Source organism: Pelmatolapia mariae, linkage group LG17 (assembly GCF_036321145.2).
Source record: "Pelmatolapia mariae isolate MD_Pm_ZW linkage group LG17, Pm_UMD_F_2, whole genome shotgun sequence".
Taxonomy (NCBI): Eukaryota; Metazoa; Chordata; class Actinopteri; order Cichliformes; family Cichlidae; genus Pelmatolapia; species Pelmatolapia mariae.
The window spans coordinates 8,513,989-8,540,137 of record NC_086242.1 but is presented as its reverse complement, the minus strand read 5'-3'; the positions used below and the strand labels follow the sequence as shown (position 1 = coordinate 8,540,137).

At 41.2% G+C, this 26,149-nt stretch overlaps 1 long non-coding RNA gene across 3 annotated transcripts; it reads left to right on the top strand.

Annotated features, from left to right (window-relative positions):
• Positions 1 to 3,160: 3,160 nt before the first annotated feature.
• On the top strand, positions 3,161 to 25,134 carry LOC134616042 (uncharacterized). Of its 3 annotated transcripts, none has more exons than XR_010091394.1 (8): positions 3,161 to 3,214; positions 6,640 to 6,742; positions 6,911 to 7,002; positions 7,821 to 8,054; positions 14,968 to 15,153; positions 15,500 to 15,551; positions 15,672 to 15,807; positions 23,871 to 25,134. It is a non-coding gene; the product is annotated as an uncharacterized LOC134616042 (long non-coding RNA). The 3 variants fall into 3 exon arrangements; XR_010091395.1 differs by having other exon boundaries at positions 6,640 to 6,761; XR_010091396.1 differs by having other exon boundaries at positions 3,163 to 3,214; positions 6,645 to 6,742.
• Positions 25,135 to 26,149: the final 1,015 nt, after the last annotated feature.

Genomic DNA, 26,149 nt, shown 5'->3' with positions numbered 1-26,149 from the left:
CAAGCTACGCGTTGACTTTATATTTGCAATGAAATTTGAAATGAAACCATTTCCATTTATTCACTTACCTTCTTCATAAGGTGATACAGGTACATCCTGGAGAGTCATGTAGAGGCAGACATCCACCAATGTTCACATTCACACTCACATCCAGGGTAGAATCACCAAATATCCTAAAATGAATATATTTGGACACAAATAGTGGTTTTACAGCTTTTTTTCATCCCTGGCTTAAAATTCTTTAAGTCTATCAAGAAAAGTGTTTAGATGACTCTTGTAAAATGCACACATAGATCCTAACCCGTCACTGTGGTGAACTTTGTATGAAGTTTAGAAGCTGTGGGACAAACATAGAGGGACTGGCAAATACCAGTGACACAATATTAATGAATCACATCTTTTTATATACAGATAAGCTTTCCAATTCATCTCTCCCCACCTACTGGTTTCTTTGTCTTCTTGCCCTGCAATTCCTCCATCCTCATCACTTTTTGGGTGTCTGTTTAACTTTCCCCATTATTCTTGCTTTCATGTCATATTCTTCCATTTACATGTATCTGCTTTGACTGGACTAATGTTGAAACTGAACCAACATGCTGCAGAGTCTTTGTGCTATAGTCATGCTGTTTAAGAGAACTGCTCTGAACTCCTCATTTGACTGACTGCAACTGGATGAAAGCATTTTGTACACGCATGTCATGTTACATGTAATTAACTAACTGACCAATGAGGAGACTGAATTGTGACACTCTGAACATCTGCGCACGAGACGTTGCAGCTGGACTTTTGCAGCTTTCTTTCATGTTTTGATGACTCTGATTTTTTCTATACCAGTGCACCAATGTACCTTTAAACAGCTGCTTTAACTTAGTGACAATCATTAAAGGTGGAGGAGTTTACACACTGAGGACATGAAAAAGGAAAGCTGCACAGATAAATAAAAATGGAAGCAATGGAATCCCAACAAGGCCCTTTTTTCCTGTTATGCTGTTTTGATGTGCATATGTTTACGTTTAGTGTATAAAATTCGGCACGGATCCTCTCGGTGTGAGTTGTGTGCTTTTGATTGTGTTTGTTGGTGTCAGGCTCTATATTGGTTTCCTGAAAGCTTTTTCTTTTTAACTGAAATACAAACAATAAAAAGACATGAACGAACATGAAGCACAATCAAATAATTTTGGCTGTTTTGCATTTTTGGTCATTCTTTAAGGCTTTCTGTAACCTGAAGGGAAGAAAGCGCAAGCAAAAATAACCAGTGGTGTATTTTATGTCAATTTTATTGACATGCACACAGAGACACACATTTCCCTATTAAACAGCACTGGCATGTTTCCCTCTGTAAACCCATTCTAGATAAACTTTCAGTTGAGCTCTGTATCCCTCTCTGTCCACATACTAATAACTACCAGCTACACTCTAAATGGTTACTTTTTACTTTCCTGGTTTCCTTGGACATGGGATCATTTATTAAAAACACCTACATTTAAACATCCCTCTATCTTCAGTTTATTTTATCAGAATCCCTGTTACCTGAAGTACTGCAGCAGCTTTATTCCTGGGGTCACAAATCCTTACGTTTTGATGGTTTGCTATAAAATACACACACACACACACACACACACACACACACACACACACACACACACACACACACACACACACACAAACAACAAAAAACAGCTCCTCAAAGCACAAATTATGACTCATATAACTTTTACAGATCCAGGCTCACGTTAACAGTTTCTAACCACAGTCAAAAGTGTTTCTCTCTATCTGCAGTGACACCAATTCTATTCCTTAATAGCTCCATATAAAAGACTTCTTATAACTACATCGGTTCTCACTATGGGTAATACAAATTGTCCTCCTTGCTGATTTTTTTGTATTAAAAAATATTAATAAAATATACATTTTTAATACAAAAAATTATAAAAAAAAATATTTGAAAAATAAAATTTCTAATCAATTTAAATGAAATAATATATTTATTCAATTTAAAAGCATAATAAGTAATGTTTTTGTGTAGTATGTTGAGGACTTTGTGTATTTTTTTGTATTTCTAGCTTCTTTTTTGTTTTAGATGTTTTAGGTTGTATGGTTGATAGTGTAGCAAGATTACTTTTGTAAAAGACACTCTGTTATCAATGGGAGTTCTTGGTGAAAAAAGGGTAATAATAATCATGATCCAAAAATGAAGGGGTTTCACCTCCATATTACTTTGTGCAGCTACGTATCATAAAGGTGCCTGTTATCCTGCTGCAACGTGTCTGTGGACTTGCTTTGCACGGATTTTTCCTCTCTTGATTTGGCCTCACCTGTGGTTCTCAGCATCCTTTCATAGCAGGTGTCCTGCCCTTGGTCCAAGGTGCGCCCCTAGCGACACGTTTGTGGAAACAGCTGCTAACCAATAGGAAGCGTGTCTTGCCTCAGTTACCAGCTTCTTGGCATTCGATTGGTTAGTAAGGGAGGGGCACTCATATCCCGAGCAGTAGCGCTGTCAGCGGAGGCGGCACATAGGAGAGAGATGAGGAGCACTGATGAAAATAAGCCACCGAATCACATAAACAAAGAACTGGTGCTAGGAAATGATCATGTAGCGGCCGAGGTCGACTAAAAACTAACAACAAAACTTTGAACAATAAAAGTATAGATATCCCCCCTCCGAAAAAAACTGGTTTGTTCCAGCTCGCCTCTCCTCTCTCTGGCTTTAGCGCCCTTTCTGCCAGAACAATGGTGGCTGAGACACAGCGGAGCAGAGGTGTACGTGCCGGGCTTAAAACAGGACATGTTAGCCGCATTTACCTTCCGTTACCCTTTATATAGTTAGGTAGGAGTCAGACCATGTTCCTTTTTAGCTGAAAAACATTACACCCAGGTAACCTGCAGTGTTGAAAACGTGTTGAAAACGTGTTTTCCGACGACGTTTGCTACCCTACAACCATAGCTGGACTGGCCAACCCAGTATTGTGATTTTTAGTTTTTATGGGCCGATGATTTTTCTTTTTTTCTTTTTTTTTTGTAACGGTATAAACAATGAAAGGTGGTGGATTGGCCAGCTGGATGCTGAGCGGTGTGTAAAAATAACTCAGTTGTTTGGTTGTGGCTATGGCGGAACTCCCACAGAGGCCAGCAGGTGGATGAGGAAAAGGGGAGGCAGGAGGAGGAGAGACCCGAGGCGGCCGCCGGTCTGAGTGTCAGGTGAACTGAACTTCAGGTAAGAAGTTATGACCTGCAGTCTATCTGGGTCAGATATAAACCAAGTTTAGGTGTAGTTTATTTTCGTTGTGCTGACTTTTTACAGTCGGTTACAATAACTCCTACTGTGTACTAGGTTTCTATACAGCTGGGTGGGTGCTTTGATGTTACTGATAGTGAACTTTATTTTATTCATAAGGTTAGTTAGAGTTGCCAACCCTCCCGTATTCACAGAAAATATTACGCATGTCGTATTGAGCTGAAAAGGAACAGTTTGTCCCGGACATGAGCTACAATGAAAAAGACAAAGCTGGAGTTATTCTGTGTCTTTGCTGCACAGCTGCTGCCTCTTCTCCTCTCATTCTCTCCCCCTCCCTCTCCTGTTGCTACTTCAATCATGAAACTGATCAATGATCAGCTGATCGGCTTTTCTCTCTTGTTTATTTATCACTCACTTTGCACCAGAAAGAGGAAACCGCCGGATGTCGCACTAAACAACAGCAGCACGTTTAAGCTTGATCAGCTGTTGTTAGAATTTATTTAATATTAATTTCTAGTATCAGCTGATGTTTGCTGGAGCCACAGCTGTAAAGCTGCTGGTCATGATATCGGTTTGGTTATCTGGTGAGAGGGAAACATGGTAGCAGGGGCGATTCTAGGGTCAGAGCTTTGGGGGTGCTGAGCACCCAGAGAGCTGCTCAGCCAGGCAAGATCAACTTTACTCATCACGATGAGACGTCTTCCCTGTCTCTGTCAGTCCCTGCATCCCTACATGTCTCCAGTTGTCCCGAGTTCTCTCTGTCTGTCTCCTCGGTGCATTTAAACCCCTGTACCTCCCTGTCCTCATCGTCTGTTGTCCTCGTCTCTGTTATCAGTCATCATAATTTTACCATCTCTGTGCAAGTCTGCAAATTTCTTTAGTAAATCATAAGATTCTTAAATTCATCAAGTCTCTCTGTGCCTGGGTCCTCGTCACGATACATGACATCACTGTTTTGCAACTTTGCCTATGGTACAATGTATGAAAAGATCTTTACTGCAGGTACTACTATGGAAACCACATGTTCATCTAATAAAAGATGTACATTTGTCCGCAGGCTACGGACAATTTTAAGTTTTACATTTTAAATATGCTATATAAAATTCAACGGGAGCAACAGGACGGTCAGATGTCGCTGATTTTACTACAGTGTAGGACGGGTTGTAGGCAGGGCCATTTACCATTTACCATAACTGTGCAGGGGCGGGTCTAGCAAAGTTTTGCCAGGGGGCCAGGTAGGGCATTAACATGGAAGGGGGGCACAAAGAAATACTTTTCTTTCTTATTCTCATTTAAAATGTTTAGCTTTTATTAAATAATTGTCTGAATTTTACAACCAAAGTTTTTATCTGATGTAAAATGTATAGAAATCATAAATTTACCAACAAGACAGTGTACATCACTGTCACAACAGCATCTGTTTTCATTCAAAGGCTTTATGGCTTTTCCTGTAATACCTGGTGGGCTGGTCTCTAGTCAAAATGCCTGGGTCGATTTTTTGTCCCAGTCCAGCCCTGCCTACAACCCGTCCTACTCTGTAGTAAAATCAGCGACATCTGACCGGCCTGTTGCTCCCGTTGAATTTTATATAACATATTTAAAATGTAAAACTTAAAATTGTCCACTGAGAGAGGACTTTTTATTAGTGATCTTAACAGTATTTTTTTTTCATATTAATTTAATTTGTTCATCTAATTGAATATAATCTATTTGTATATGATTGTCAGTCCAAAGAGGAAGAGAGGAAAGAGGGGAACGTGAGGAGAAAGTACAAGGTCAGGAAGAGGCAGGTAAGAAAACAGACAAGGAAAAGTGACAGGCAAAACAGAAACCGTTCAACTGCTTGAGAGAGTTGACTACCAAAAAGTGATAGACAGATTTGCCAGTCAAGGTGAGGCGACATGGGTTAAAATAAAATTTAAAAAAAATCTACAGAGCCATAGTAGTATCTGCAGTAAAGATCTTTTCATACATTGTACCATAGGCAAAGTTGCAAAACAGTGATGTCATGTATCGTGACGAGGACCCAGGCACAGAGAGACTTGATGAATTTAAGAATCTTATGATTTACTAAAGAAATTTGCAGACTTGCACAGAGATGGTAAAATTATGATGACTGATAACAGAGACGAGGACAACAGACGATGAGGACAGGGAGGTACAGGGGTTTAAATGCACCGAGGAGACAGACAGAGAGAACTCGGGACAACTGGAGACATGTAGGGATGCAGGGACTGACAGAGACAGGGAAGACGTCTCATCGTGATGAGTAAAGTTGATCTTGCCTGGCTGAGCAGCTCTCTGGGTGCTCAGCACCCCCAAAGCTCTGATCCTAGAATCGCCCCTGCTACCATCAACCCAACATACTACACAAATGCACGGCAACGCCTTGAAGTCATTCTGTTGTTGCCAAAGAACTGATGAGAAAGATGTTTGACGAGCTTAATCTATGTGTTAGCCAGTAGTTTGTGTAGGAGTCATATGAGCTGTTCCTTTTTTGATTAAGTGGGTTGGTTTAAATGCACTCACTGTATTGGTACACGGGTGTGGGGCGTGACTCATGGGTGTGTTAGGTGATAAATGTGGTTGCACTCACCTGTTCACGGCACCTGATGTTGATGAGCAGAAAGGTAGGGTGAGCATGAGGCGAAACCTTCTGTTGACTGCAGCTTGAGCGCAGTTATGCAATAGGCCAATGTTGTAATTTGGCATAGTAAATGGTGCAGTTATTTGTGCAGTCTGTGCATTTGTTTAAGGTTTGAGCCCGTGTGCCGATTTGTATAGTGGACAGTTGTGTGTGGAATAAAAGTAGCAAATAGTACAGAGGTGTATCTCATGTGTTTACTGTTGCGCGTCATCTGTGTCCTCATGTTTAGCCTGCCGCGGCCGTTGGTTGGAGGAGCCGCAATAGTTTGGATATAGAGAATGCTGGTGGCATGAATGAAAACTTTGAAGCTTCGTCCAGCGATGAAATTGAAATCATAATAAGGAGGGATTCTTCTATCAGGTGGAAAGATGAATTAACAACAGCAAAATTACAATATGTAATATGTATTTGTAAAGAAATATTATAGACAGTTTTGAAAGATATAGATAGATCTGTAAAGATGTCAAGCAGCTTCTAGATGCTTAAAGGAAGCAGTAAGGTCAGTTTCCATTCTGGGTTTTCAGCATTAATAAAGAAACCTGCAACAAGGTGAGTAATGTTTGAGGTCCAAAAGAAATCAACACAGACATTTTTGCCAGTGCTTTTCTACCTGAACATTCAAAGCGCTCTGTACAGGTTGCCTCATTCACACCTGTTCATAGAAGCCCTTTTTCTGTGCTTTCTATCTAACATTCACACACATTCATACTCTGATGAATGCATCAGAGTGTGACTTGGGGTTAATGTCTTGCCCAAGGACAGTTAGCATGCAGTCTGGAGCAGCCAGGGATCGACCCAAAAACCATCTGATTAGTAGATGACCTGCTCCACCTCCTGAGCCACAGCCGCCCCTTTTAGAGGTAAAGAATCAATTAGAAAGTAAGTACAGTAATTTTTTGAGGTGATTTGATTAAAAAAATCATTTTTTGCTTCTAATTACATAATTAAGGTGTAATTACATCTTCCACCAATTGATACATAATTGATACATGTCATAAACGTATCATTTATCTACTAAAAATACATAGGAGCTGGCGTCATGTTGTGGAAGCTGCCATCTTGCCCCACCATCATACGCTGGCTGAGATGGGCATCGCTGCTCCGCCTTTTCATGTTTTATGTAAGTGGCTTTATACATTTATACATACATGTATATTTTGGTGATCTCTTTCTCAGTATGTTTTTCTTCTTATGGAAATAAGCAAAGATGAAACCAGTTAATGTTAGGCTCCAGTGTCCTAAAAAAATCCCACCTTTCCCCTGATAAACAAATTGATTGCATTCTCACATTGTGTGGGAATTGATGATTAATTACAACTTCAATGAGCCACTTCAAAGAAAGTTTCACCTGCGTGGTTTGCGATACATGTGGCAAGAAAGTGAGGTGTTGTGGCAACACCACTAACCTTGTCAAACACCTCAGAGTAAATCATATCACAGAATATGAGGAGCTTATGTTGAGGCGAACTGAAGAGGAGGAGAAGGACAGGTGCTGCTAGGGTGAGACAGACGTCTCTCAGGGAGTCCTTTAATGCTGCAGGCAGGCAAGGTGTTCAAATAGCGCACAACTTCAGGTTTTTTATTTCTATATGATGAACTCTGCATTATTAAGTGATAAGAACAAGTAATCTGATGTCCTGTAATCATTATGACGCTATAATTTGAGATAAAATAAAAGAGTAAAGTTTTTGTACAAAGTATCGGATCAGTATCGTCGATACCTCCCTGAATTTTACTTGGTATCGGACCGGAAAGGAAATCAGTGGTATCGAACATCACTAGTGATCAAACGTCAGGCCAAGCTGGAAGTGATTCCTGTCTTCTCTAACTTCTACAACACTGTCCAATAGAGACACGTGAATGAAATGCAGCGTCATTAAAAACACTGATGATCTTTATTTAAAAATGTAATATATTTACATCTGAATAAACTTTTAGGCATTACGCTGACGGACGGATGGATGGACAATGAATGCTTTCTCGTCCTTCTTGTCATGCACCATGGAAGTGTCTGAGGGGCTTTTCCACTTGGAATCGGGATACTGTGTCCACACTTCAGAGGTGGAGTTTCCAGCATCTCACCTGGGCCTCATCTGCAAACAATCAGCAGGAGGGCTTCTTAAACCAGCGCTGCCTGCTACTCCTCGCCAGTTTGTTCTGCCATCTCCAGTGGTAACTAGGCTTCACCTCTGCTCCAGTTCTGGCTTGCTCCTTCCCTGTGTTTAACCTTGTTTTCCCTGTGTTTAGGTCTCCTCTGCCAACATACTAATCCTACCCTCAAACTCCCTTACCCGTCCTGCAACTTCTTCTCCCTCTGTTGCAGAATTCCCGTTGGATTGTTCCCATCAGGAGCCAGGTGTTCAGTCTCTCGATAGCTTTTCCTCTGGTTCCTGCTCTCTGCTGACACTCCTAGCTCGAGCCACGTTCTCCATTCCCTCTCTTTAAGCAAAGTCTCATAAATAGTTTAACCATGTGCATTGAATCTGCATTTGGGTCTAAGCTTTCTATGGAGGGAAGAAATCATCACAGTGACATCTATTCAATTTTCAATTCAATTTTATTTATAGAGCGCCAAATGACAGCAACAGTCACCTCAAGGCGCTTTATATTGTAAGGTATACTTACAAAGAAAAGCCCAACAATCATATGACCCCCTATGAGCAAGCACTTTGGCGACAGTGGGAAGGAAAAACTCCCTGCTAAAGCTATCCACTAAAGAAAGAGAAATATATTTTTGTTTCATTTTTTATTTGTCTTCTTCTTCCTTCTGGGATTTGGAAGCAACAAGTAAAGTATGCATATTATACACAAAAGCAGACTTAAATGATCTGACACATGCAAAATGTAGCCAATTGTTATCATTTTATTATCATTTATTATCATCTACCCTGTGTTCTCAAAAGCGAACACAGGGTAGAGAGATGATGGAGGAAATGAAAAAGAAGAGATTAAAGGACAGGTAGAGGGGGGGGTGGAGGGAAAAAGGAGGGATAGATAAAAAGAAGGAAAGAGACAGGGCAGAGAAAACCCCAACAATCACATGACCCCCTTTGAGCAAGCACTTTGGCGACAGTGGGAAGGAAAAACTCCCTTTTAACAGGAAGAAACCTCCAGCAGAACCAGGCTCAGGGAGGGGCGGCCATCTGCTGCGACCGGTTGGGGAGGGGCAAGGAAAACAGGATAAAGACAGACAGAGGTTAATAACGAGTACAATTCAGTGCAGAGAGGTCTATTAAACATAGTGGGTGAAGAAGAAACACCCAGTGCATCATGGGAATCCCCCGGCAGCCTAATGCTGGGCATACACTGTGCGATTTTTGGCCCATTTTGAGCCGATTTTTCAGTCGTGCGACCGTTTGGAGGATCGTGTGTCGTGCATCGTCTATATGGGGTAACGAGAAGCGATTAACACTTCTCGACCAGCTCCCGATCATCAATCGTTTGCTGGTAAGAAAATCAAACCTGTTTGAAATCCTGTCGGTCGTCCTGAGGGCGTCACCGCAGCGTCTTACACTGCGCACGCGCAAACGCAGAAATGAGAGTGAAAAGACTCACCGCTGCGAGTCAATCGTACAGTTTGAGCAGGAGCTGAATAACGCGACTGAAAAAATCGCAGCACAGTGTATGCCCAGCTTATTGCAGCATGGAGGATTCAGGGTCACCTGAGTAGGCCATCAGCCTTCTAAAAGGATACTGAAGAAACCCGTCGAAAGAGTGTTAGTCTTCATCACTGCTGCTGCTGGACTCAATTGAACACCTCCGAAATTTGCACACAGGCAAGTATTCCTCTTCTTCCTCAAAATCCTCTCGGGAACACTTCCTCGAGCCTCCAGCTTCATGGTTGCCAAGCTCTTCGTGTGCATCTTCAAAAAGTTCATCACTGCTGCTCTCAGAGTGGTCGTACACAGCTGAGCTGGTCCCCGAATCAGAGTGTGCAAGCCTGGATTTTTTGCTATCACGCTCTTCTTCGTCAACATCTTCCTCTCTGGACCTTTTCGTGGATCCACCGGGCTGCGGTTCTTCTTCTGTTGACTGCTCATTGATGTCCTCATCAGCAATATTACCAACACGAGGACAGCCCTCGCCATCAGAAGCAGAGAAGAAGTCAGAGTCATCATCAGAAAACTCCTCGCTCCGTCTGATTCTTTTGTATGGTTCCACATCATCTTCATCCATCTCTCTAGACCTCCTCCTGGATACACCTGGCTGAGGGTCCTCTTCTGGGATGTGCTGGTCAACATCCACACAGTCTTCAAATGCCTCATCCGAATCCTCATTTTCAATGCCAACAACAACCACAGCATTATGATCCTCATGCTGTTCATTGTTGACAGCATTGGCATTAAATTCCCTTACATTAATATTTTGAACGATGACATTGTTGTCATCTTCATCGTCATCGTCAGTGTCAGTGTCACCGTAAAGGTAATTGTCATATTGTTCCAGTACTGAAGTTACTAGCCTATCCACAAACAAACAAATATCACAAAGAGCAAGATAAAGATCGTTCGCGAAGCCCCGGAGTCCACCAATATCTTCGTTAGCTCGTCGGTTAGCTCGCCGGTTAGCTCGTCGGTTAGCTCGCCGGTTAGCTCGTCGGTTAACTGGTTGATTAGCAGGTTCCTGATCTCCACTTGCAGTTGATCGTGGGTTAACCTGTTGGCCTGCAAGATCATTTAATCTTTTAATTAGCATCCATAACTATCTGCTGAAAATCTGTTTTTCATCAATTTCAAGACTGAGCACATGTGCTTACCGTTACGGTTGTTTTGTGATCCATCACCACTTTCACTCATTTTGACTACAAGGAACACAAAACAGCAATGATCACTAAACCTCAACTCAGAATGTTCAGAGAATTTGCTTTTTTGGTGATGACTTTAGGCTGCGTCCGAACGTACACGGCTATGTTTGAAAACGGACGTTTTCCTTTTTCGTTTAAAAAAAAAAAATCCAGTCCACATGTGCAGCTTTGAAAAAATATCTCCTTCCACATATAAACGCTAAAAACAAAAAGACAAAGCTGCGCTTTCAAAAATAGCCGTGTACAAGTGGACGCAGCCTCAGTTTCTCAGAAATTCCAATAGTTTGTTTGAGAACAAAACTTAAGTCTTCTCTATTTTCCTAAATGAACAAAATAATCTCAGAAATAATCGTGTTAAAAGGAGCTTCTGTCACTCCAAGATATGATTAAGAACATTTTCTAATTCATGTATAGTTTGTCAAATATGACATCAGCTGACAAATAGTTAAGTCTTCATTTGTTTTCCTGGAAAATATAGTCTAGTCTTGCACAATGTAAAGTACATAAATACTGTCCTGGCAGGCAGGAAAATCAGGCTTCATATATTTAAGTAAATGATCTTAAGTTTACAAACTGAAATGTGAGCTTACTTTAGTTCTTGGTAAATTACAGAGCAGTTAATCCTCGGGGAAACGTCGAAATGTCACTAAATAGTGGTCTGCGTTCATACGGTTGCAGTGTCTTCAGTTTTGTGTTCATATGCTGATGTTTTCATTCAAAACATGCTTAAATGCTGTGATGTCATTTTAGCATCAAAGACTGTAGAATGTGCAGAGATTCTTTTTACATCAAGTTGTTTGATCAGAGTTTGATATCTTTTAAATGGAGACAAAAAAACAGACAGAAGTGGATGTAAAAGACTAAAGCAGTCAATGTGTTATTATTTTCATTTATTCTAATAGTTCCTGTAAAGTTCTACTCTAAGAGATTCATCTTGGCCTTCATGCAGGATTAAAGCTCAATAATGAGGACACACACAAAATATAAAACATTTATGATTGTTAGGCAAAGTTATCAAAGCATATATCCACTAATATGGTCTCATTCTTGCTCTGCGCCCTCATTTTTCCCTGGAGGCATCGCTATGGCAACAAAACATATAAATATAAACTTTATTTGTACAAATCTGTGATGTTGATGTGCACAACGTGGGATTCAGACCTCGGAGGGTTAATCAACAAATCACGAAAAATTAGGTTTAAATTTCTGTTCATGACGGTGCAGATTTCTGACATTTTGTGTACTTTAAGCATTTAACAATTTGATTGTTTCTAATAAAAACTGTGTGAAACTCAAGTTAGACCTGTGTTTGTAAATGAACCGCCCCATGTTGTGTAGCTTTCTGGATTTTATACTTATTGGGCTACATATTAATTTATTATACAGGCTATACAGTAGATCAAATCTAAACTCACATGTTTAATCATGTGGGCTACAGACAACAATCAAGTTATGGCCTATATTGATATGAAAAACGTGCATACTTAGTGCATTTGAATCATTTTAACCATATGTAACCACCTGCATGTCATGGTCCCGGGACTTCTACCTGGTTTTTTGTGTGTCTTGTGTTGTTGTTGTTTGTTTTCCATTTAATACTTGTACAGCTGCTGTTATCACTCTATATTTCTTCATACATTCTTATATATTTCTATATTGTGTATTTGTGTATTTTGTTGTACAGTTATTTTATTTTCAACTTTAATTTATATTTTTATCTTGTTCTTTCCCAGTTAAATTTACCCTTCATTCTAATTTGTTGTTGTACAGTTATTTTATTTTGAACTTAATTTTTATATTTTATCTTATTCTTTCCTAGTCAAATGTACCATTTTAATTTTAATTTTCATATTTATTTCTTATCCTATTCATAGTCTTTCTTTTTTCTTCTTTAGGTCACGAGCAGTTGTGTAAGCATTTCACTGCATATCATACTGTGTATGACTGTGTATGTGACAAATAAATAATTGAATTTGAATTTGATTTGCTGTCAGTTTTAGGGTCCCTAGGTTGTTCTGTTAAGATGTTGCTTATTTGATTTCCCCTCGTGACCTTACCCCCTGTGTGCCCCCTCTGTGTATCTGCCAGTCCCCATGCCTCATTTCTCCTCCTTGTGTTTTATTCCATGTTTTCCCCAGCACGCTACGTCTGCGTTCTCTTCCAATCTGGTCTGCGTCTCTGTGTGCTTCCTGTTTTACTTTGATAGTCTCCCGTCAGTGTTGTGTTACTCCTGCCGTGTCTCGTTATGATTATCAGTGTCACCTGTGTTCCCCGTGTGCTCCCACTTCCCTCGTTAACCCTCTGTGTATTTATGTCCGCGTCTCCTACATTTCCTACATAATAGAGCTATAATAAATGTTTGTTTGGGGTCAGAAGCCAGTTAAAAGCTGTACGTGGTACCTGAGGCGGTGCTGCACTGACCAGATGTTTCTGGCTATTTGCTGGTTCAGCCTGCCTATCACTGCAGCTCTTGGCTCTTATTGGTCAGGCTGACGGCATGCTCACTCAGCACAATATAAAACAGAAGAGGGTAACAATAGAGACATTAGTGCTGTGTGTGTGTGTGTGTGTGTGTGTGTGTGTGTGTGTGTGTGTGTGTGTGTGTGTGTGTGTGTGTGTGTGTTGTAAAGACAGTCCAAATCAGGGTTTTAAAATGTGTTGCTGTCTCCATCCAGCATCAAAGCTGCAGTGAAATTTCCTTCAATGAAATTTTGGCTCAAAGGAAAACAGTGTTGTTATTGTCAATCTCCAATTAATATAAAAGTGTAATTAAACCAAGGCAGACTTGTATTGACTGGACATGGTAGAATTCTGCTGAATTACCCCCTTTATTGCTGAGTCATGCAAATGGTCTACAGATGGTCGCAGGAAGTGCTCTACCGCAGTTTTCCTGGGACGCCACGACTTTCGACTCTCATCTGATCAAGCACGAGAAAGCATGAGTCTGCACCACAGCTGCCTGAATGCAAAGCAGGGAGGATCGTGTAAGGATCGCCAGAGTCGGCGTCTTTCACCGAGCCACAACTCAGTCGACATTTAAATACACAGATGTGGTTTTTATTCGTTTGAATACGACTTATGCTCAAGAAGGTGATCTTTAACACTTCCCCATTCCTGGTTACTCTACAAGTGAGAATCATCAACCATGAGAGCATTGCAAATATGAACTTCTAATGCATATTCAGCTCCATTTGTCATGGTTCAGAAAGCAAAAACAGGCTGAAGGCCCCAAGATGATGACATCTGTAGTTCAAACAACTTTAGCGTTAAATATGCTCCAGTTAGCAGCAACGTTCCCTCTAATTTTTCATGTGTCCGAGCGAACACACAAACTCCCTGGAATTAACACTATTGGAAGTAAAAATAACTTGAACTCCAGTTTTGAAAACACAACCTCCTTTTTTTATATATTTATAAAGCTCTGACTTGTAATATGAGTCTGTGGTCTGGGAGAGAGTCCTGTAACTCTGTCTGCAAAATACAGGATATAATGACCAATGTTGGGCAATTAATGATATAGTTACTACTTTAAAAAAGTAACTGAGTTATGCAAACAAAGTTTTTTGCAGCTGTTTTTACCTACAAATGCAGCCAAGGCGTCTTTTTAAACAAACATTTCAAACTATTTACAGAACAATCAGCTGTTCTGCATCAAATCTGATGCCACACAAATTATTTGTGCCACTCCAAAAAAAAAATAATTTCTGTCCACTATGAGATGAAGGAGAACAACAGCCTGATACCTGCAGGCCTGACAACAGTGGATGTATCACTGCTGTAACACCTGTAACATTCAGCAGTCGCCTCATTGTTCTGACACACACAATGGTTGTACACGTTGTCATTAACGTGGCTTCACTCGTCATCAGCCACGCCGCTTTGCTAGCTAGAACGCCGGTGTGGGCGCATAAGGGCGCTGTCAGAGCCTGTCAACCACGTTGATTAGCTGCGTATATACGAATGTGAATCGCATCAATGGCTGGACTATGAGATGAGGTGGCATCGTTCTAATCCCATAGCTCACTGACTCACACTGCAAAACAGAATTGTTAAAGTATTTATTTTAATTTCAATTCAGGTTAGATTTTTTTTGTGTGCAACACAGATTTTCTGTGCGCAGAGACCGTGCCAGCAGTGCGCAGCTTAGAGGGAACATTGGTTAGCAGTGACGCTGATAAGAATGTGTGCAGGCTGGGAGCACAGAAGTATTTACTGTAACTTAGGGGGGACCCACAGAGTCAGAGCACTTCAGACTAACGGGCCTGTCTTATATGTCATCAGCTTCTCCAGTGGGACTGAAGCCATCCATCCCACCAGCCAGCGGCCCTTCGGGTGAGAGGAAGGGCCCCGTCGTCATGGCGCCTGTCAACGTGGAGCCAGCCGGGCGAGTTTGTCCTAGAAAGCTTATTTGCCATCTTCACCTTGCTCTCTGAACGCAAGAGCTGTATCATCATGGCTGAACCACTGGTGAGCGGCCGAGCTGCGATTCTTTCTTTTCTCTCCATGACGCTTAGTCCACTTCTGTCTGTGTTACAGCATCATAAACACGCATTTTGCCCATCTTACTTCATTTTATTAGTCATAGTACCTTTTGATGGCGGTGTTTATTGGCTCAACATTTTATGCAAATCTCAGTTTCGACCTTTTTTACTCTCCAGCCGAGCATTAAATGGACAAAGCAGTAAATCAGGGAAGGCCTTCTCTTTATCGCTGTGTTTACTGGATTGTATTTTACCTGAGAAACCCACGCACACTCCACAGTCAGCGATCAAATAGAAGCTGTTCTCCACCTCTGTCTGTTCTTATCTGGCAGGAGAAGCCGCTAAACAAATCTCTGCAGAGGAGAAGAGCCACAGTTTGACCAGGTGTGTGCGCCTCATGTGGACACATACTTACTATACACTGTCACATATTCTGAACAGGACTAACCTTTTTTGCCATCCTTTGTCTCTTGGCTCCCTCTCTTCTTCCTGTCATCTGTCCAGCTGATCAGCTCTATGAGTTCTCTTGCTGGGTACTGCCTGCCATCCATCCTGAAGACTCTGTTCGACTGGTACAAGAGGCAAAATGGCCTGGAGGACGAGTCCCATGAACATCGACCCGGGGCCAAGTCAAAAAAGAGTGAGAAGATTAAAATATTGGAGCTGTTTGTGCACATGAACACATGAACTGGATCATGAAATACTTTCCTTTGAAAGGATTTATTCCAAGCAATGTAGGCGCAAATATTCCCAAACCAGCCTGAAATCAGATGAGGATGATTATGGTGATGGTCGGTCATTGCAGAAGGTGAACCGCGTTAAAACCACAGTATTCAGATATACATATACAGTAAGTACAGTGGGATGCAAAAGTTTGGGCAACCTTGCTAATAGTCATTATTTTCCTGTATAAATCGTTGGTTGGTACAATAAAAAATGTCAGTTAAATATATCATACAGGAGACACACACATTGATATTTGAGGAGTGAAATGAAGTTTATTGGATTTACAGAAAGTTTGCAATAATTGTTTAAACAAAATCAGGCAGGTGCATAAATTTGGGCACTTTTGTTATTTTAATGATTTCAAAACTTTTAGAACTAATTATTGGAACTCAAATTGGCTGTAAGCTCAGTGAGCTCCGACCTACATACACAGGTGAATCCAATAATGAGAAAGAGTATTTAAAACCACTTAAGCCCCACGCCCCCGGTATCGGGGGCAAAAAGGAGGAGATCACGTTTAATCGGTTATAACACGGGGTGAGAAATATAAGTCCAGACATGTGTGGTATCCACAGAAACCTCTGAATCTCAGCTAAAATGTCATATAAACCATTTCTACAACCACCAAACACACCGAAAACAAGCCGCGATTAAACGAGCAGTTACGTAAATGCGCAAAGGTCCGCTAAACAAACAAAACCGAACCAGAAATTCTTTAGACTTCATGTAACCGGCTAAAGATAGGCTGGTTAGCTTCCAGGGCTATCACTAACTGCACACACCAAGTTTCACCACACTCTGACCAAAATTCACTGAATGAGCCGCAAAAGAAGACCACAAAAACACACAGCGGCGCAAATGCGCTAAGACAGAAATTGGCTTACCGTCCCGATTTCCTCCGTTATTTTCGCTGGTAGCCGGTAACCACGTGATTGCCGGTAGTTACCACGCCTACCTAGCCGCATCAGAGCCGTTTTCCGTCAACAACCTCCATTTTAGACCCACCTACAGACACGTGACTGGACAGACGCCACATGCAATAAATTTGGACCCACGTGGGTTTTGGCATCACAACGTCTGATTGGTTGAAGTGACGTGAACGTGGCATCGTTATTTTGAATCTATTGGCTAAAACGATTAAAAAGAGGTGTCAATCATGCAAATTGACCAAAAGAAATCAAAGTTACAGCCCCTCGGAGTTTAAAGGGCCAGAGGCCAATGAAGCGCTCTATGCCCACTGCAGTAAAGGGCCATTACCATGTAAATGTGTGGTTCCAAAATATATTTTTAAAAAAAGCATTTTTAGGCCTGTTAATAAAATTTATTACTTTCTGCTCTTTAATACCTAAAAAAAATCAACTGGCATGGTGTCCAATTGTGTGCCAAAATTGGACATTTTTGTACAACGTCTGGATATTCATGTATTGACAGGGCTGTAGTTTTTCACTGTTTTACTTTAGAAACATAAATCTTTGCACAGATGATGCTTATATGTTGATTACTGGATTTCTGGAACCAAATGTGAGCTGAGGCATATTTTTAAAAGGGTTATATGCTAAAAATTACAAAAAAAAATTAGGCGAGAATAAAATCTACTTACTTTTTCTGTGTTCCAGTCTCAGTAACTTTGACACAGTAATATCTGCTTTAATATTTGCACCTCTGATTAAATTTCCCAAGTGTTAGCTTTATTTTGATACCAAGATTGTAAGGACAGAGTTTGTAATTGCAGAGAAATAATCAATTTAATTTGGGCATTACATTTTCGAGCAGGAAGCTCAGAAACCCCCTTGGGGCTTAAGAGGTTAAGGGGGTCAATTCTAAGTTTCCCTCCTCTTTTAATTTCCTCTGAAGAGTAGCAACACGGGGGTCTCAAAACCTAATTACATTGTCTTCAACGTTCCAGCGAATAGGTTTAAGCTACAAACCTATCAAGGGGAAGGACACAGAAAGATGTCTCAGAGATTTAAGCCGTCTGTTTCCACAGTTAGGAACATATTGAGAAAATGGAAAACCACAGGCTCAGCTCAAGTTAAGGCTCGAAGTGGCAGACCAAGAAAAGTCTTGGACAGACAGAAGCGACGAACGGTGAGAACAGTCAGTCGACCCACAGACCAGCACCAAAGACCTACAACATCATGTTGCAGCAGATGGAGTCGCTGTTCGGCGCACTTTACACAAGGAGATGCTGTATGCGACAGTGATGCAGAGGAAGCCTTTTCTCCGCCCACAGCACAACAGAGCCGCTTTTTGTGTTGCCAAAATTTATGAGCCTGCCTGATTTTGTTTAAACAATTATTGCACTGTGGTGGCAGATTTCTTTTTCTCGTGTGTTAATCACATATTTAATCATATCATATTAGTTATAGTAATATCACTTTCTCACTTTACTATAGTAAGAGCACTCCTGTCACTAGTTGCATGTGTTCACCTGCGACATCATTGTGTGTGAATGGACTTGAGAAGACTGAGCTTCACATTTGCCATGCTAGGAGTTGAAATGGCAAAGGAAGAGACTGAAAAGAGTGAATGACAAGGCAGCTTTAAGGACATGCCCTGCTGACTCTGCAGCTCCACTGCACACACATCCATTACACCTGCCTGCTAACACACACACATGCAATGAGTGTGTGTTAAAATAGTGTAAATTTAACAGACACTTGTTATCAAATGTTGAGTGTATCCACTGCTGCCAATTAACTCTCTATGGTTGCAGGACTACAGTTTAACTTTTGTGAAAGGGAAAAGAGATTCTGGTTTGACCAACCAGTGATCAGACAATAAATTTGGTTGTTAATATAGTGAATTGTGAGATGCTTTCTGCTTGATTGGTGCAGCACAAGTAATTTACTGATGAAGGAAATCCTCTTCTGTGATAATATTGATGAGTGGATTATTAAAGTGAATAAGATGTAGCAGAGGGCTGAGTTTCCTGTTTCTGATGTATGGGTGAAGCTTGCACCCAGATACACACCTCTGAATACATCAAAACAAACTTGTTTTGTGAAATACATCATGACATGTTACACGTTTACTTTTGGAGGGGAACAAGGAGAAAAGCTAAATGAAATGATGGGTCTGTGAAAATGAAAAATAAGTGAAAAAGCACAGACCTGGGGAAGAAATTCACATTCCAGTGATAAAACATTGATATGGAAGCTTTAAAGGGTGAACATTGGTGTTGCGTGAACTGTGCAGCTGCTAATAAAAAAGGGGAAAAAATTATCTGTGTATAAGGTGGAACTATGTTGGTTGGCCCCAGACTTTCCAGCATTGTGTGATATTCTGGAGCACTTGTGGGCAACCAGTAAATATGATGTGGGGAACATGAACAGAAGCAGTGACTGCAGCTCTGCATGGCAGGTTCTAATCCCTACAGCATGTTGTGTCACCAGAAAGCAAAACTTTTCCTGTGATTTCTGGCAGATTTGGGGGTTTTTTGTTTTAGTACCAGGCTGATTTTGCCAGATTAGGGTTGTTTTCTTTTTGTAAGAGAAACACAGGTTTATTTTTATATATATATTTAGACATGTCCTGAACAAGGCCTAATATGTTTGGGTTTTTTTTGTAACGGTGCACTTAGGAAAAAACCTTTAGCTGCTACTTTTCTGTGTTACTGATTTTGTGTGGAGAAAACTGTGTTTTACTGGCTGCTTGTTGGTTATAGTAAAACACTGTACAGTGGGAAAATGTGTATTCACTGTGAAACACATGCTGTATCACTCCTTTCACAGAAAAGGAGGGTTGACCACATGATTCACAGCAGCACCTCTGCAATCTGTTGATCCAGACCTGACCTCCAGACGCTCCGCGGCTAATGTTTGTTTTTCTGAGGGTCTTTGTGGAGGATTCGGCACAGACACAGACATGCATGAGTGAAATGAAGCAGGTTGTGCAGTGATTACAGAACATCTTAGTGTGGGGCTCATTATCATATCATTGTTGAGCTCAAAGTGTGAAAACAAGTGACATTACTTAAGAAAAATTACTGGTTGCAGTAGTTTTGATTAAACATATGGGATGATCCATGATTTGTGCAAATTATGGACACAGTAATGTTTTAATGATTTTGGGGAAATAAACTGCACGTGGCACACTTGTGTCTGTGGTGTTGGATGCCTTATTGCTGCTATGAGCCTGCATTTGTTTGCAAGTGTGAAGTTTGTATTTATACACCAATTTTGGTTTCTAGGTAATTGTGGTGTGGATGCAGGCTCCAGACGGAGCCAAGAGTTAGACCCACTTAACATGACATTAATGCTGATTTTATTCTCTAACACAGGGTTTACAGGGCTAGAGAGAAGTTACTGCGGAGGAGAAGCCCTGATGTTGTCTGAGAAATGATCTAACTGAACCTTTTCTTTTGTTGTTCTCCTAGTTCTGATGAGTCGACTCATGGGAGAGACCATGTGTCAAAAGGAGGGATTCCAGGTTTAACATGAAACAATGTTTTCTATGTTTTCCACGAGTTTTTTCTGATGTTTTGTCCATGGCTTTTTACTGTGGTTTGTGAGATAATAGTTCATGTACAGGTATTAAACCTCTACAGGGCGTAAGTCCATGTTCAGATAAGGTTTTGATGATCTATAAGTAAACGTCACTGAACTGAAAGGAAAATGTGGTTTGATGATGGTTGACATGTTTTCCAAATGGTTAGAAGTTTTCCCTCCTAGTAAAGAGATACAGGTGCAGCAGCCAGAGTATTACTGGAAGAAATCATCCCAAGGGTGGAATCTCCTGACTGAGACTGGGTGCTGATCAGAAGTCTTCAGAGACCCAGCGAGAAGTAGGAAACACTCATGGCATAGCTGACAGCCCAGGCAGTGGTTGAGGTCAAAGGTCGTGCGGTTTGGAGCCCTACTAGCCATCATGAGAAGATTCCAGAACCACAGCAATAACCATAAAGCTGCATTGGAATGAGAGGGTGAGGGGTGAAAAGAGCGCCCTCCTCCAACAAGAGCGTGCCAAGCTCTACCTCAGCGACTGCAGAGTGAGACTCTGTGGCGCCTAAGAGGGATCAGCGAATGAATGCAGATAACACCTGCTTAAACAGCCAATCAGTTTCCCTGGAAAGCTTAGTATGTTTTTACCTTTACGTTTGTGTGACGTTTCTAATCATTTTATAAATGATATGCATTTACATGACTCTCTGAACATCACAAACTCAGAGTCCTGAGCCTGAGTAAAAGTGATTGGAGTAATTATAGCATGGGGTAGCTAGACTGATTATCTAGCATGTCAGTTCCTGATGCGTAAGTGCATTAGGCCCTCATTGTCTGAGTAAACATAGTAAGGCATGTGTTTGGTGAGCCATGTGTGCCTCAATCCCTAATAACACGGGGGAAGAGGGTCTTTTACAGAAACAGTTAATAAATTGGGAAACATGGGTCGATGGATTTAATGATAAACTGCGAAAAATGTATCACACACTGAAAAACTTCCTTATCTTAACAACGGGTTCTTATGAAAGAGCAGCTTGAAGTTTTCTTTGCAGATGAACAACGAATGCTGTTTGACCTTTGTATATGATCTCCTTCGAACAAAGGGTGGAGACCCAGATGGAGAGAAGATGACCATAAAATGTGAATTTGTTTTTTCCGCCTGACTTTAGGGAGGATGCACATTGTGAATTCTTTGAGTGCACAATGGTGCTGATGTTCAGTAGTTAGAAAGGTGATGGCCAAGCAGAAAACGAGGTCATAATTGTCTCTGTGAGGGAGGAGGTATAGCCCCCCCGTGAGAAGGGCCCACATGTGAGTTTGTGGATGTTCTTTGTCTGTGTGTCTGTATATAAGATGTGAGGGCGGTGGCCACAATTCAGAGATGGTCCTGGTGTTTCACTGGGATGCTCTCTCCACATTGCAATGTGTTTATTAAACCCACTTCAAATCAAGCTCACTGGGTGTGTTGCAGGTTATTGTTAAATTTTCCACAACATGCACACTTTCTGTAAATCCAATAAACTTGATTTCACTTCTCAAATATCACTGTGTGTGTCTCCTGTATGATATATTTAACTGACATGTTTTATTGTACCAACCAACCATTTATACAGGAAAATAATGACCATTAACAAGGTTGCCCAAACTTTTGCATCCCACTGTAGATTAGACTTGTAGTCACGACCACCTAAACCGAGACCAGAGGGTATCGAGACCAAGACGAGACAAAGATGCTGCTTCGTTTACGGGTGTCAGGCATATTTATGTGGTTTTGCTTTCGCACAGCCCTCCTCACCGCTCTCTGTTTTTCACTTAATGATATTATCCTATATCCTCGCATGTGATTGGCCACAATATGGAGGGATTGGAGCATAGCTGAGCCACTGTGTGAGAGCTGAGCAGCCAAAGGAAATTAAGTGAGGGTAGAAATGACTGAAAGATTAATAGGATCTGTTTTGAGTGTTGCTCAAAAAAAAGAATGACTTCATATAGGAAAAAAATATATATCACATATGCAGGAAACCTTATTAAGCAGCAAGGCAGAACAAAGTCGGGCTGTATCACAGGGACTAAACCCCAATTCAACCAGACCCAGAACTGATCCAGAATTAAAACAGGACTACAACAGTTCAACATCAGGACTACTGAGGACTTAACCAATACAGAAGCAGAATCAAAACTAGATGATAGTAGCACTGAAAATCATCATAGACCTGCACTACACTTATTTTTTAATTCTACCAAAGTCCACTATTTAGATTCAGAAAGGTTTATATAATTATTTAGCCTTGTTGTGCAAACAAGCCTGCATAACTTAATAAATATAGAATTTGAAAAGTAACAAATGGTTTCTCGTCTGATTTCCAAACACAAAAGTTCAACATATCTCAAACAACAATCACTTCAGTATCGCTGTCATCAGACCTGAGTTTCTGTCAGACCCAGGACCCCCGAGCAGTCATGGACTTGTTAAATTTGTATGTATATTTGGTATTGCTGTCCCTCGTTCTCCCTGCATATGTGTCTGTGTGTGTATGTGTCTCTGTGGGCGCCTTCAGGCCTGGTGGGTGTGGCCCTGCTGGCGGACTGGCCACACCCAAAGCCACACACCTGCTCCTGATCAGGCCTCGTCGGGGGAGCTACTTAAGAGAGTCTTGGAGCTCCCACCGACGCGAGATCATTGCTTGAGACTCCACGTTAGTCACCAGTTTAGGTTTTGTCGTTAAGTGCATGCCTGCCATTGATAAGTGTGCTGACGGCTGCTGCTATTGTTCCCTGCAGGAGGTGCGTGGGAGGCATGAAGAGCAGCGGGCACCGGGAGTGCCGACACACGGGAGCAGAGAGCACAAGGAGGACACGACACGGGAGTCTGGGGAAAACACGGGAATTTACTATTGTTTTGTACCACGCACTGTAAATAAACGCACTGTCTACACACAGAGTACCGCGCCTGGGTCCTTTTCCCCATACCCCCACGGTCTGCCATGCCATACCGTGACAGTTTCACTGGCTCATCGACTCATATGGGACTCCTTTCATAGTTTTACAGCCTCCTAGTGATTAAATAGACAGCAGACAAACTGACATCTGAGGCAAACAGCAGACTGACAGCCTTTGCTTGTACTTTTGCCCTGCTGTTTTCAGCTAAAGTAGCTTCAAGATTTAAATAATCCTTTGTTCCACTCACTGACCGTATCAGCTTGTTTCGGCTCTGCATTATACATGTGTCATGTTTTCAGAGTAAAGTACTCAAATCAAGCCCTCTTTTACTTTAAAATCGTGTTTATAATTCACTCTCACTCATTGCATTTAGTTGTTGTTGTTGTTCAGAACTTGCACTTTCCAGGATAAATCATCATTAGACTGCATTAGCACAAAATTGACTTTATAAATGATCTGAGCCCAATTTCCATCCTCTGCATGTTGATTCCTCTGTTAGAGGTTCTACTTATAACAGTGCATTCAGTATTCAAAGCAGTGTTACAGTTTTTAAGTTAAAAACATGTTTTTATTTGCGGTGCATGTTTCTCCTCAGGTCTCTGTTCTCCTCCTGACCTACCTGACTCTGGAGTAGTTCCTCGTCATCGTTTTCCCTTTTAGCAATTTGCGCCCAGGCAAACTTCAGACAGGGGTAAGTTGCACTAGTCATAATAATGTGCCTGATGAAGGTCATCCAACTGTTGTCTTTGTCCACAAACTAATTATCGCTCTTATTTTGAAGAAAGACTGGGTTTGTGCTGCTGGAATATCATCTTTAGGTTGGTGTTTAAGTGGATCAGAAAGTGTGGAACAACCTTTAAGACTTCAGTGAGAGAATTTGTTTTTAAAGCACAAATAAAAACAACACATGTTCAAGTTACATCAACCCAACAAAACCCTCCTCTGGCATTAACATCAGCACACAAACTGTTAGCTGCGAGCTTCATGCCTCCAGTAGGTGTAAAGTGCGGGTGGCTCATTTTAGTCCACTAGTAATCTTAGCTGTAAGGGAAAACAGTTTGTGTGGAGAACAAAAGAGTGATATCCTTTGTTCTATTGGTATGATATGAGGTATAAAGTAACCCCTGAATATCACCAGAAGTCCCCAAAATACTGACCATTTCCAGATTTGCAAATTGCAAATCCAAACAATGCAAAATTGTTCATTATCACAAAATATACAAAGTGTAAAGTACAAAAACTACGCAGTACAAATCTGTGAAGCAGAACTGTCGGCTTGCACACTTTTCCTCAGTTCAAAACCGCTTAAATACTGTTTAATACTGTATGAACTGCATAACGCTGTTTGATAGTCCCAGCCAGCATGAAAAGCATCTCTTTAGGTCTGAACCTGGTGGCTTTCCTGGTGATTGTATTCTCCTACTGCAGTATGTTCTGCTCCATCTTTAAAACCGGCATCACTGCCACCGACCTGAGGAGCAGACTGCACAGAGATGTAGCTATGGCCAGCAGGTTTTTCTTCATAGTGTTCTCTGATGCCCTCTGCTGGATTCCTATATTTTTGGTGAAAGTCCTCCCGCTGCTGGAGGTGCAGATACCTGGTAAGAAGTGAAACAGCTGCCTTATAGTATCTTAGAGGTTTTACATGGATTTTTAATATAGGTCACTGTGTTACTTTATAGAATAGTTTGCTGAAAAGCATCAACACAGTTCAATTTCTCTAAATGTCAGTCGCTTGTGAAATGTTTCCTTCCTCGGGATACTATCTCCAGCTGGGTTGTCATCTTCATCCTCCCCATCAACAGTGCCTTCAACCCCATCCTGCTCACCTTGACCACCAGAGAGCAGGTGGAAGTTTTACTCTGTCACTGGCAGAGGAAACACACATTAAAGAAAGACAGCAAAAGCCTTACCTCGTCCAGATCTTTATGGAGACGTCACAGGGTCTGTGCTACAGCCACCCGTTTACCTCCAGCAGGTGTCACTTATAAGCACAGAACCTCGCTATGCCTGATGATGTATTTGTAGAGAAACAGCATTTTGTAAGCTACTTTTTATGGTTTTACTCCATCTTTAAGAACAAAGTGTGCTTCAACAAGACTTCAACAGACTTTTGCTTGTAAATAATTAGCAGTCACTGTGCCGTCTCATCGCCCTCTGACATTTATAAAATGTGATGACAACCCCAGAAACAAACACCAACCACCCTCAGCAGATGACTGTCTCAACATGCCGTTCAAGCTACGCGTTGACTTTATATTTGTAATGAAATTTGAAATGAAACCATTTCCATTTATTCACTTACCTTCTTCACAAGGTGATACAGGTACATCCTGGAGAGTCATGTAGAGGCAGACATCCACCAATGTTCACATTCACACTCACATCCAGGGTAGAATCACCAAATATCCTAAAATGAATATATTTGGACACAAATAGTGGTTTTACAGCTTTTTTTCATCCCTGGCTTAAAATTCTTTAAGTCTATCAAGAAAAGTGTTTAGATGACTCTTGTAAAATGCACACATAGATCCTAACCCGTCACTGTGGTGAACTTTGTATGAAGTTTAGAAGCTGTGGGACAAACATAGAGGGACTGGCAAATACCAGTGACACAATATTAATGGATCACATATTTTTATATACAGATAAGCTTTCCAATTCATCTCTCCCCACCTACTGGTTTCTTTGTCTTCTTGCCCTGCAATTCCTCCATCCCCATCACTTTTTGGGTGTCTGTTTAACTTTCCCCATTATTCTTGCTTTCATGTCATATTCTTCCATTTACATGTATCTGCTTTGACTGGACTAATGTTGAAACTGAACCAACATGCTGCAGAGTCTTTGTGCTATAGTCATGCTGTTTAAGAGAAC